We start from the raw sequence: 14,178 nt of genomic DNA, 5'->3' as shown, positions 1-14,178 counted from the left end.
GTATAACTGTGAAATGTTTCTTTGGGTTATTGTTGTTGGCACTCCATCGCTTACGACGTCGAGGTTTCCAGTTGATCTGATCAACGGAACAGCTTGCTCGTGAAATTAACATGCAAGTGGCTGAGCACTCCACAGACACTTGTACCCTTAACGTAGTTCTCGGGGATATTCAGCGTGACCCAGTGTGACAAGGCTGATCCTTTGAATTACAGGCACAAAGAGTGAGAGAAAGTTGTGGTGAAAGAGTACAGCAGGGTTCGCCGCCATCCCCTGCCAGAGCCTCGTGGAGCTTTAGGTGTTTTCGCTCAATAAACACTCACAACGCCCAGTCTGGGAATCGAAACCGTGAGTCCGCTGCCCTAACAACTGGGCCATTGCGCCTCCACTCTTTGGGTTACAGTACTGTAGAAACCAACTTTTCTGGGGATCACTTTGGCATTGACTATGTACCCCATGAAATCTTCAAAAGCACTGAATGACAGGTAAAGGAGATTTATACTAAAGTCTAAAGTTTTCAAACACAAATGAAATACCACATTTTAAATTTATTGCTGTCATAAATTTGAAAGCTATCTAAGTTCTGTTTCTAATATTTTGCAGATAATCTATCAAGCGTTACCATTCCATTCCTGTAGATCATAAAATGGTTCAATATTAAATTAAATCTTAGTCATAAAGAAGACACCAGTACTTACAAGATGAACATACAAAACCTGTTTATAGGCAAATGATTTAAAGTAATTAAGAACTACCATTACAAAGAAAACAGCTGGTGCTGATGAACTGATCTGATCTAACAACCTTTTGGCCAATAGATATGCAAGTTAATGACCCAACCAGATTCAATATCAAAATACTTTTGCTTTTTTGTTAATTTTCCTTGAATTTCTAGAATTTAGATAAGAGAAAAAAAATGAAGCCAATTGAAACAAAAAAAAAAAAAAAGAATTCCCTCTTAAGAACTGCAAGAGATAAGTGCTGTAATCAGTTGTGTATCACTAGTACTTATTGAGCATGAAATAAGCAAATGAATACACACATAAAATAAAGTATATTTGAGTGAAGTAAAATTAGAATTTCAAAACTACAGTGTATGAAATTCTGAAATATTTAGCTTTACGTAATTTTCTCTTTCTGAGCATCAAATTTATTTTCACAAGATTGATGTTTATTTTAAGAGAAGAATTAGTAAAGCATAGAGAAATAGCTGTCTTACTACCAGCATTTTGTAAAACTATATTCAAGAAAAGAAAAACCAAAAAAAAAAAAAACAGACTATCCTAGACCAGCTTAGTTGTTAAGTGCTGTTAAGTAAGGGGTTGGAATATTCTTCCTTGTTACTAAAATACCACCTTGTAAATGCCAACAAGAATGCACTGATTTAAAATTATTCAGTGGTTATATTGGGAAGGTGGGAAAACTAAGATGATTAAAATCAATGAAGTTTTCAAATAGCTAGAGCGAGTTGTCAGATCCAACATAGAAATCATATTCCAGAGAAAGAAAAGTCAATAACTAAAATAAGAACAGTAAATAGTATCCAACAACATGCATACTTGTAAATAATAAGTAAATATGAGCGAATCATAGATTATATTGATTTCTGGCAGAAATCTTTCTTGGAAGTACTTGTTAACCAATGCAATTATATACTCCATTATTATTGTGTTACTGTTATGTAAGACAATATTTTTTTTAAAGAATGTTATGTCACCCATGTTAGCAGAACTGTGCCAAAGTTATAGCTAAGAGGAAAGTGGTCTGATGGTAGAAGTAAATTAACATCATTGTTACCACAAAACCAGAAGATGAACTTATTTCTTTTATAAAAAGTGTAAAAATTGTGAACGGTTTCTATACACCAGAGAAGAAAGTCAAATGAAATAGTAAAAATTTCAGCTTAAGGTAAAAAAAAAAAGAAAAAAAAAACCAAAGGAGATTTCTACAGGATACATTGTATCTGACTACAGTCTAATTACAGACATTATGGGAGATTAATTAGCAGTGTACACATTTTCTTTTAGGGCTCAATTTCTACCAAGGAAGTTGTCAATGCAACAGCTGTATGTTAAAAAGTTTGCTTCTCAACCGCATGGTTTCAGGTACATTCCCACTATGTGCCACTTCTGGCAAGGGTTTTCTTTAACCTTGGGCCAACAAGAGCTTTTTGATGGATTTGATAGTTAGAAACAAAGTTCATCATGAAAAGAAGTCCAAATGAATGTCAGTCATGCAAGCAGTGTTTCAATTCTTCTGATGAAGATGTCTGGTTATTGGGAAACTATTACATTACTTGGAAACAAGCAAGGGTTGGTAACAAGAAGAGCATCTGGCTGTAAAAAATTCATCTCAACAGAATTCCTTTCAATCAATGTAAGCATGGAAAAGTGGATGTTACAATGTAAAGATGGAATCCAAGAGCCAGTTTCTCTTATAACTAAGAGTGTCCAATTTATGAAATCATTTTTGACAATGCCTTAGTACCATGTATAACAGTTCTAAGGAAATTATGATGAAGTCCAAAGCCTTGTGAGTGGATTTAATAGACAAAAACTGAAAAACTCATTGTGTGCATGTATGTGCATGCATGCATGTGTATGTTCATGTACATACATGTGCATCTTGTAGGGGAATGATGTTCATTTTCAATCTTCCACAAAAAGCATGTTTAGCTATGGGAAAATATTACCTTTCTTGAAAACAGGTGAGGGTTGGAGACAGGAAAGGAAGGAAGGAGACTTGAAAAATCTGGCTCAACAAGTTCCATCTAATCCATGCATGCACAGGAAGATAGACATTAAATGTTTTGTATGTGCACCCATATATAAATAAATATATATATATATATATATATGCATATTCTTGTTTATGTACACATATGCCTATATATGTCAGTAAGCCAATTTCCATTTTCACAGAAAGATGTAAAATCTATGTATCAAAAATAAAATGCAGCAGTTTGTCTAAATGATTGCAACACTCCAACACAAAAATTATGATCAATTTAAAAATAAAATAGAAATAAAGAAGCACTAAATAATTCCACAGTGACACAGTAATAAAACACTTGATGGTTACAATCTTGTTTATTTGCATAATAAAACAAAGATTCGGCATAAAAAAAAATTAAAACTTGTCAATTCCTATTAACTTCAAAAAAGGCAATAATGATAAATACTATCATGGTTTTATACTAATAAACCAGCAGAATATCAAAAATGAACATGAAAAGGAAGGCTGTCCTCGGATTAAAGTCTATAATAAATGGCTTTCCAACAGTTTAGTTTTCATCTGCTTATCCTAAGTCTGGAAATTTTAATGACAGTTTAAATCATGGAAACTCCAAGAGAATTTGTCTAGATCTATTGAGAAACTTCTAACCAATTTAAGAAGGATTAAGGCCTCTCACATTCTATAGAGATGCTAAATGTTTCAGGCAATGGAAAACAATTGCCTGAAGAATTTCAAAGCCTCAAGATTAATATCAAATGAACAAATCAAATTAGCTTGAAACAGCTGTAAACAAGAATACATTCAATGCCTTACCACAAGAAGAAAACAGAAAATCAATAGTAAAATGACAACTACTGCCATCTTATAGTCAAATGTAAACTAGAGATTAGCTGTCACCAACTGTTCCAAACATTAAACATGAAAATTAAACTTGAATATAATGACATTTGCTAAATATTTAGTGATCCAGAGAAGCATACCTCTTTTTCTCTTGTCATTTTCATAAGGAGGGAAAACAGAGCCTCCAAAGATTAGTGGGAAGGCCATGACCTCAAACCTAACCTCTGAACCAAATACTTGCAATAGAAGAGACAAAAGCATCTTGGAAGTGGTGTTAAACTGGGCAATAGATAAAGTCTACCACCAAAGATTAACCCTTAGCCTGTTAAAATCCTTAATAATTAAGTCAAAGCTGAAAATATAAACAGTAATTCATACACGGAAGTTCAAGTTTCATACCAAACAACTGTGATGGAGGAGTGTAAATATAGGTTATAATGAAACCAGGAGTATATGTTTGAAAGAGAATCAGATAGTGGTAATTTGTAAGAGCTAAAAACCATATTAAATTTATTCAAGACAAGTAAAAAAAACCAGTTCGTGGTTCATGAATGCTACTGAAGAACAAATGCAAACAGAAAAAAAAATGGGAAATTGGCAGGTATCTACTTCCATAAACTATATTGATTACCTAATATTGATGACAGGTAATGAACTACATGTCCTAAAATGAAGGTTGAAAAAGAAAAAAAACTACCATGTCAATGAAATCAATAACTAGTATAACTGAACTTAATAGAATGCTTGAGAAAAATCAAGTAAATTTACAGTTGCTTGATGCATGACAGAAGTTCAAAGAGTTATTCTTTTTGAAGCAAAACAGAAAGAAAAATGCATGAACTAGAAATACCAATATTTCAAGGAGCTGTGTTAAGTTTCTGATCAAGTTGTAAGCAAAAGAATTTTTTGAAAAAAATGAAATAAACTAAGCAACACTTTAAAAATTCTGGCAAGAACCAACCTCACCCCACAATCAAAAAAAAAAAGCTTAAGAATTTACATCTATCAAAAACAACTAAAAATAAACATATTTTCATGCGTTTCTTGCCAACATGTCTAGCTATCACTCACATGACTAATATATTTCAATACTATAATAAAAACACATAGCTATATAGACACAGGCATGGCTAAGAAGTTCACTTCCACAACTACATGGACTCCAGTTCAGTTACACTGCAAATTACCTTGGACAAGTGTCTTCTATAGCTACAGGCCAACCAAAGCATTATGAGTGGATTGGGTAGACAAATCAGAAGAAACCCATTTGCATGCATGCATGCACCAAGTTTATATATAGTTTAATATTGAACTGAAGAACTCAGTACCGGTTTCCAAGCTAACTAATATTTTCTCATGGTCAGATCAGCTTTCACAGGATAAGGGAAATGCATGACATTTACAATGATCATGTCAATGTGTGTGCATGTGCATGCGTGCATGTGACCGTCCTTATGCTGACATCACATGATTAATAAATGAATGCCATTCATTTCCAATATTCTGCAAAAACATGTTTGGGCATGGGAAAATATTACCTTGCTTGGAAGCAGAATAAGGGGTGGCAACAGGAAGGGCATCCAACCAGAGAAAATCTGCCTCATCTAACCCATGCGAGCATAGGAAAGCAAATGCTTAAGTGATCATGATGATGTGCATGTACTACTTCAATGAAAGTACACTTAAATAACATGAAGTTTAATTTCATGTGTAAAAACTTCAAATTTAGAAGTGTGTGAGAGTGTACATGCGTGAAGTAGACGCGCGCATACACACACGCATGCACACATAAAATTCTACTTAATCTCTAATCTACATATTTCTTCAACTAATCAAAAATAAAAAAAAATTCATAAGCCAAATGACAATTCTTCAGAGTAACACCACTTGTAATAACAGGAAATGGGTTACTCCTTAGATTATATCAGAAATTGAGTCAAAGACAACAATTATTTATTCAATTATTCTGTATTAGGTCACTAATTTTATATGAAATAATGTTAAGGGGGAAAAATGTGTATTTTAAGTCAAGACACAAAGAAAATAAACACAGATTCAATACATGCCTAACTTCAAGTTGAAGATCAAATATCACAGTTTATATTTTATTAAGGCATTGAGCTGGAAAAATCAGAGTGCCAGAAAAATGCCATCTCTTTACAGTGAAGTACTAGGATCTATGGTACCAATTGACCCTTCTCTCAAAATTGCAAGCCTTCAATATAAATCAGAAACATTGTCATCACTTGTCTACATCATCATTTCCTTAGTTTAAAGAGTCCAGAGAGGAGTGAGCAAGCGAGTGCATATGTTTATGTGGACTATTTTTAAGACTGATGTTAGCATGATTAAATATTTAATTTGAATTGTTGCAGAATGGAGAAAAGACAAGCAAGAAGGTAATTCGAAAGGGATTCAGAGTCAATAAATTCACTAAGTCAATTGTAAAATCGGGAAGAGAGAGCATTAAAATTATGAAAGTAGGAAAACTATTTACAAATATATTTTTCAAAATTACAGAAAAAACAAAATAAAAATCTTGAACAAGAACACAAAATTCTTAAAGCAAATTGTAGTTACTGACTCTAGAAACTTCTATTTGTTCCGTTTCATATTCAGATATTTCTTTGAAACCTTTTTCTGTATAATTTTATACTTTTTACTCAAAACCAAATCATAACAGACAAGAAAAGATAAAATTGTGAAAAGAAAATGTAAAACTGCTCTTCAAATATTTGCTGACCAGAAATGCAAAGAATATGCAAAAGTCATAAAGAATGAAAAAAATAATATAAACCAAGTTTGCAACAATTACTGTGAAATTAAAACCAGAAGGACTTTATCCAAAGCCTTTAATAATCTACAAATATCCTTAAGAATATGCTAAGGGAAAAGAATATATGCTATTTTGGGTTCTTTGTATTGCTAAAGAACAAACAAAAAGACAATCAGTTGGTTATTAAATATCATGGGGAGAAAGAAAAAAAAGGCACTAATTCAGTTGGGAAAGATTTTCCATTTATTTATGTTGAAAATGCCAGAATTTCTAACTTTTCCCCAATCTTCCCACTAACATCTCATGAAAATCAACAGAAAGAGGAAAAAACATTGGAATTTTAGCCTATTCAACATGCAAACATGCTTTTGAAATATATGAAAAAAACCATATGGAGTGTGTGTGAGTGTGTGTCTAAGTGTTACGTTATGAAATTTATTAATCTAACAAGGGAAAAAATAATTATCAATAGCAAAGAGAATACGCAAGTTTCTCAGCTGGTAAATGCATTGAGTAAATACATCCCACAACGGCTTAGCTAATACAAACCAGGCATTTTATAAAATACAGCCAACACTTGAGAGAGTTAAATCAATACATATTATGTGCTTGAAACAAAGTAAGAACATGAAGCAAAACAACATGTGATGAAATGAAATTGAAAAGAACGAATATTATACTTAAGTATTGTTCATGTTTGATGATTTACAGATAAAAAGGAAAAACCAAAAATATCTAGGCAATTCTGATGAAATAAGATGAGTGAATAAATGATGTAAATATGAAAGATTGATGAGAATTTTTGCTGATAGTTTTTTTACCTTTTTATATTTTCTTCAGAAATAAAAAAGTACTACTCCAAAAGAATTTAATTTTTTCATAGTGTCTGTAATGGATTTTAGTTTTCAAATATAAACACTTAAATTGTTTATCTTTCCAATAATTGATTTGATTATTTACAGAAGTTGTCAGGAATCATTGGAAAAATTTGCTTCTGTAACATCCAGAAAATCAGTTACTTTGAGATTAAAAAGAAAAGAAAAAAAAAGAAACTAAAGTAATAAAGACAAAAGCTGAATAAATGATTTCTATGAAGTAATCTGCATATTTTATCAAAGCATATAACCACATCAATGATCTAAACCTAATTTAAAGGTTCATTGAAGTTATTAGATCAAACTTATATTTAGTTTGGATGAAGTGGATGTGCATATAACCTTTACAATCATGTTAAGAGAAGCGAGAGTAGTGCTATTAAAGTTCAACATTTTAAGTTGACAGATGCAGAAAAAATGTGCAGGAACATAATTCAAGAAAGCCAACATCCTGGGAAGGATGAATTGGGAAGGGACTTGTACAGGATGCAGGTAAGGGATGGACATAAAGTGGATGATGAAAAGCAGAGAGATAAGTTGGGAATACATAAGTGGTATAGTATGATATGAGAAACTAACTCAGAAGCTAACTCAGAAGCAAGGGCCACAACAAGAGTAGGAGAAAAAAGGCAAAGAGTAGGCAATACATAAAAGAAACAAAAAGGAGTAAATTCTTGTGTAACATTTGCCAGCCTATCAGTCAAATACTCTCACACTAGATTCTTTAGGATTACACAACATTTTGCTGTGTAATAATTTTCACAGTAACTGGTTAAATTATCTTTTTGCAAGGAGGTTTACTATATTCAGAGAATATCTTAACTTCACAAGTTACACATGCATGTGTGCACACACTATATGTATGTATATTTAAAATCTGACGATTCAAAGACAAAATGAAAGTTGTTTATTATAATGTGAACAAAGTCTTTCCAGATGAACATTCATCATTTGACATCTGTTTCCATGTTGGCATGAGTTGGACAGTTTGACAAGAGCTGGCTAGGGAGAAGACAGCACCAAGTGCCTCTGTCTGTTTTGTCATGCCTTTTATGGCTGGATGTCCTTCCTAATACCAACCACTTTACAAAGTAGGCTAAGTACTTTACACATGGCACCAGTGAGGTCTGTTTTGGCATTGCACCCTCTAATTTTGATAACTGGCTTATAAATTATAAAATTAAGTGTTTTACTATCCAGGATAGTGATAAAACATTTTTATGATTATAAATCATAACGATGATGAAATCAGTTATCAAACTTAGAGGGTCCAATGCGAAAACAGCCCGTGTTGGTGCCATGCAAAAGCACCCAGTCCTCTCAAAGGTTGTTGGTTATATATTATATATATATATATATATATATATATATATATATATCCATCCATGTGATATGAGTGTTCATTTTTATGTTCAGTTATAATAATTTTACATTAATCTGATGGGTTACTCTATACTTTTGCAGGGTACAAAAGTATTATTTTTAAATAATAGCATTGAGAGCGATTTCAAAGTTTCTGCCTTGTTTTATACTACAGAACAGCACACCACACAATATATATATATATGTATATGAATAAAAATTAAAAAAATATAAAGGGTTTTGTATGATCGTGTATAGAGGAATATATTATTTAAAAGAGTTCCAACTCTGTTTTTTATGTTTTATTTATATTCTTATAAAATTAATGAAGGATATAGAATATGGAATATATAATATAAATAGTAAAATGAAATGAAGTATTGAATGTCTTATTGAATACACACACACACACACACACACACACACACACACACACACACACTATATGTATGTATATTTAAAGCCTGACGATTCAAAGACAAAACAATAGTGGTTGAATATATTCTTAAGTCCACCATTTCATCAATCGCAGCATCTTCCAAGATTCACCACTAATTCAGTTCTCAAATAAATTGCAAACTGTTAATAGTTTTAAAGAAGACACCTCCTCAGCTACACTTTTGCATAAATAGGTTGAGATTTGGCTCAGTAGAAAAAAAGCTACATCAAGATATGTCAGACCTCAAGGTGGGCAGTAAGGCAGAAATTCATCTTCAATTAACATAAATTTTTTAAATTTTAAATTAAAAGTATACTTTTCTTAGGCTTAAATGATTGAAACATGCACGAGGAATTCAGAATCGTTAGTTGCATTGAACAAAAATTAGAAAAACAGTTGAGGTTGACTTTGACGTACAGATTATTTGATTAATCTTTTTTAACTAAACACTTTCAAACTTCCGATACTGGTTAGAATGTGTCACATAGAACAGAATTTACTATTAACGTTTTTTGACAAAATTCTGTATTTCAGAAGTTATTTCATCAGAAGTTACAGGGTGACAATGGACAAATTCAGGTTTGATAAGTGCCAATACACAAAACTCTCAGCTTTTGATTTCCTCTAACTTCTGCCAATGATATATATACATATTACATATATGTGTAAAAAAAAAAACTCACCTCGCACCAATGAAGGAGCCTCTACCTGGTTGCTCGACACGCTAAAAATAGAAGTCAAAATATCCCCCTACCTAAATCATATGGCCATTGTATGTAATGTCCTAGATTATCCCTAAAAAGACAGTTTGCTGAAGGTCGGAAGGTCTTTGATGATATGTTTGCAGCATTAGGGTTGATTTGAGGCTAAATAACATTATGGGCAATTTCTATATTAACCCCTGCACAATTTTCACTAAGAAAAAAAAATAATTCAATTTTTTGCATGTAATCAAGTACCCTGACTTCCTAATATGCTGCAAATCCCTTATTTTGGTTCAGAAAAAATGAGGCGGGGGTCCCCTCCTCAATCCTGGAATCATTGGAAATTTTTTTTTTTGCGTTGAATGAATTCTTGTGACATAATATTGCAAAATTAGGTTACTTAAGGTGAGCCTGGTAACTGATGGTTTTGGGATCTTGTTTGTAACTTTTGCTGAGCCATGGTGCAACCAAGATGGTAAAAATATCTGCCATTAATTTGGTGTGGATGGGTAATATCAAATAATTCAATCACAACATATTTCAATTCTTTTTGTGTTTAATTTATATATTATCATCACTTACATGGAAAAATTGAAATATTATCTTTTAGTATTCTATGAGGTAAAATTTTAAATAATTGACATTATTTTCTTATAACAGCAATGCCTGGAAAAATCATAGATTACATGGAAAAATGCGAGCATGAAAAGTCATACTTAAGATTATAAACCTGGAAAAGTACAGGGCAAGTTATTACACCTGTAAAAGTATAGGATAAGATTACTTCTAGTAAAGTAAAGAATAAGAAACTTTTTACTTAAAATATTGCAGCTAAAGTTAAAAAAAACATTTTATTATAGTTTACAAATAACACTAGTTATTTAAATAGAATTTGGCTAATTTACTACCTTAAATACATAAAAAAGTGACTAATTAGACAAACTCACAAATTAGCTGAACAGTTTTGTACAATAAATTTCAAAGATGAGAAATGTAAAGAGCGATAAATTAGAAGAAGTGGCATTCGTTGCTGCAATATTTTAAGTAAAAAGTTTCCTATTCTTTAATTTACTAGAAGTAATAGCCTGACTTATACTTTGTAATAACTTGTCCTGTACTTTTCCAGCTTTATAATCTTAAGAATGACTCTTTATGATCGCATTTTTCCATTTAATTATAACATGTAGACAAAGCCTTTCCAGATGAACATTCATCATTTGACATCTGTTTCCATGTTGGCATGAGTTGGACAGTTTGACAAGAGCTGGCTAGGGAGAAGACAGCACCAAGTGCCTCTGTCCGTTTTGTCATGCCTTTTATGGCTGGATGTCCCTCTTCCTAATACCAACCACTTTACAAAGTAGGCTAAGTACTTTACACATGGCACCAGTGAGGTCTGTTTTGGCATTGCACTCTCTCCAATTTTGATAACTGGCTTATAAATTATAAAATTAAGTGTTTTACTATTCATGATGATAGTGATAAAACATTTTTATGATTATAAATCAGTTATCAAACTTAGAGGGTCCAATGCAAAAACAGACCTTGTTGGTGCCATGCAAAAGCACCCAGTTCTCTCTAAGGTGGTTGGTGTTATGATTTTATATATATAAATATATATACCATGTGATACGAGTTTTCATTTTTATGTTCAGTTATAATAATTTTACATTAATCTGATGGGTTACTCGAAAGTTTTGCAGGGTAGAAAAGTATTATTTTTAAATAATAGCATTGAGAGTGATTTCAAAGATTTGGCTTTGTTTTACACACACACACACACACACACACACGTAAGTTGGACTTGTCTGGCAAGTGAGTTGGCCTGAGATAGGGTGAAGATATATGAATTAGAATCAAATACCGAGTTAAATGACTCATTAAGAACACTAAGCAATGACATCCAAAACAATTAACCTACACATAAGAAAAAATATTTATAACCCTGAACCATGGATACAGTAACTACAAGCCTCACCACAAACCAGTTGCAATGGAATCATGTCAGTGACCAGGTCTCAATTAGTGCAATGAAAACTGACACCAAAGAAGTATTTAAGTGAAGTTGTGTTTTTGAATGACTGCTGTGTTTTTCATGATCTAATTGGCACAAGCAATGAAGATGTTTAACGTGTTTAAAATGTAATAGATTCAGCTATCATATACATGCACTGAAAACAAATATATGATCTCACACACACACACCTTAAATGTATGTATTGCTTTTTTTTTTCCATTTTTCATACATATGCTTTGTGTCTAAATCTTGTATATTCATTACATGTTTTTGTATGGATGTGTTTGCTTGCAAGTTATTGTACAACATGAAAAATAATTCCCTTGCATTGATAGAGCAGAGACAAGAAATAAGAAATGCAGTGGAAGTGATTTTAGGCAAAAAAAGAAAACCTTTTGTTCAACAGTACAATAGTTGAAATATTTGCTTTACAATGGATTTTAAGGAATACAAACACATGAAAAGATTTTGATCAATATATTACAAAGGTAAATATGGTACATATATATGAGCAAGTAATTATGTGTCAGGTGAAATGATTTATGCATTTTAGTATCTAGTTCCAAAGTTCAACTCTTTACAATTTCAACTTTCTACAAGAAATTTACCACAAGTAAAATACTGAGGGAGCAATTTTATGTACTTCTTAGAGAAAAACACCCTGAACATATTCATAATTTTTAGAGAAGGATATTAATGTTATTGATGCATCTATATTCAAAGTAAATCAAAATGGGAAATCTATCTCCAATTATATACTAATTCTCAATTTCATCTGATGTCAATTTAAAAGTTCATAAAGCATGAGTTATACATTTAAAATGACTTCAGAATCTGCTTTTGATGTGTTTCATGATTAATAACTGCAATTGATTTCAAATAGTTTTATCTATTTGTGAAAAGCTACACAATTTGACAATTTTTCAAATAACCTATAATTCAATGTAAACTTTGAAAGCAAAATGAAAGCATTAAATGTTCTATAGATAACTGAAAATATGAAAATTACTGGATAGGATAGTAGATGTTTTATAGTATGTTTTACACTAACTTCAGTATATTATGAATGGAAACATTTCCTAATTTTCTTTGGAGAGAAATTACATAATTCCTTTTCATTACTTTTAAATAAAATTATAAATGGCTAGCAATATTGCAGCCCTGTTATATGCAAAAGTATTAAAAAAAAATACTGTCCTAGCAAGAAAATAATTACAATGATTACTCAGAACAAAAATTATCTAAAGAGAATTCTGTACATGTCATATATATATGTATATATATATATATATATATATATATGTATATATATATATATATGTATATATATATATATATATATACTAATGATTTATTGGGAAAAATAAACTATGTTCAATTACTGTGAAACCCAGAAATGCTCATTACTTTAACAAACTTTATTAGCAGATCATCTAATCACCTAAGAATGGGTTTGGGGATTTACATAATCATTTTCAGCTTAACCAGAATACGTAAGCATTGTGAGTGAGAGATCGATTGCAATGCACCATTCCATAGAGTAAGAATCTGGCTATAGCAATCAATACTCCAAAGATATCATTCCAACTATGAAAATTTTATATATATATATATATATATATATATATAATAAAAAAATGAACACACAAAAAACAACACAAGGACGTGATACATGTAAAGTATTAGCAGATGCTCAGGGAAGGAAAGAAAGGTGGTTTCATGTTTCAAGCAAAGCTCTTCTTCAGAAGATATATATATATATGCATGCATACACAAATTTTATTTCTAATTGGCAGAAAGTTAAATGACAAAGGATGCGGAGTTTGATAAGTGCTGTGAATGAAACACATGGCCCTTGAGCTACTTCTATAAATTTCTACCGATTGAAAATTAAGTATACATTGAGTTCTGTTTCACTTGCTTGTTCTACCAAATATGTGAGTGTGCACGCTTAAGTGTGTATGCATGCACACGCATATGTACAGATATGCACAATGCTTAGGTAAACAAATGTTTCCACTAAATGCCATTATCTAGCTAGTAATTTAATATTCCTGAATGTATAGCAGTCAGTCAGTCACACACTATACTTCAAATAAAAGCTTTTCCCAAAGTACAATGCATATACTCTGTATTGTCTTCTGACAATGTATGGTAGCACATCAACAATGCCTCCAATTGGTGTCCCTACATGAAAACGAACCAAAGAGTTTTTTTTTTAATGTAATTGAATAAAAAAAGAAAAATTAAAATAAAGAAATTGCCATAAAAACCAAGCAAATACAGGACTCAATTTCCGGAATTACAATGGCTGTCAAGTGGGCTTTTGTTTTTTGTTTTTGTCACAGTGATGTTAAAGTGTGTAGAAACTAATGTATAAACACTAGTAACATAGTAATCCATCATCACTTCAAGGGTCATTGACTATTATA

At 31.6% G+C, this 14,178-nt stretch overlaps 1 protein-coding gene across 1 annotated transcript in view; it reads right to left on the bottom strand.

Moving 5' to 3' along the window:
- LOC106880113 (uncharacterized) overlaps positions 1 to 14,178 on the bottom strand; it is a 191,305-nt gene that overhangs the window by 124,540 nt on the left and 52,587 nt on the right. The window lies entirely within an intron of this gene.

The sequence above is a fragment of the Octopus bimaculoides genome, chromosome 1 (genome assembly GCF_001194135.2).
Source record: "Octopus bimaculoides isolate UCB-OBI-ISO-001 chromosome 1, ASM119413v2, whole genome shotgun sequence".
Classification (NCBI taxonomy): Eukaryota; Metazoa; Mollusca; class Cephalopoda; order Octopoda; family Octopodidae; genus Octopus; species Octopus bimaculoides.
Note: the sequence above shows the minus strand (reverse complement) of the source record. Positions and strands in the feature narration are given on the sequence as shown.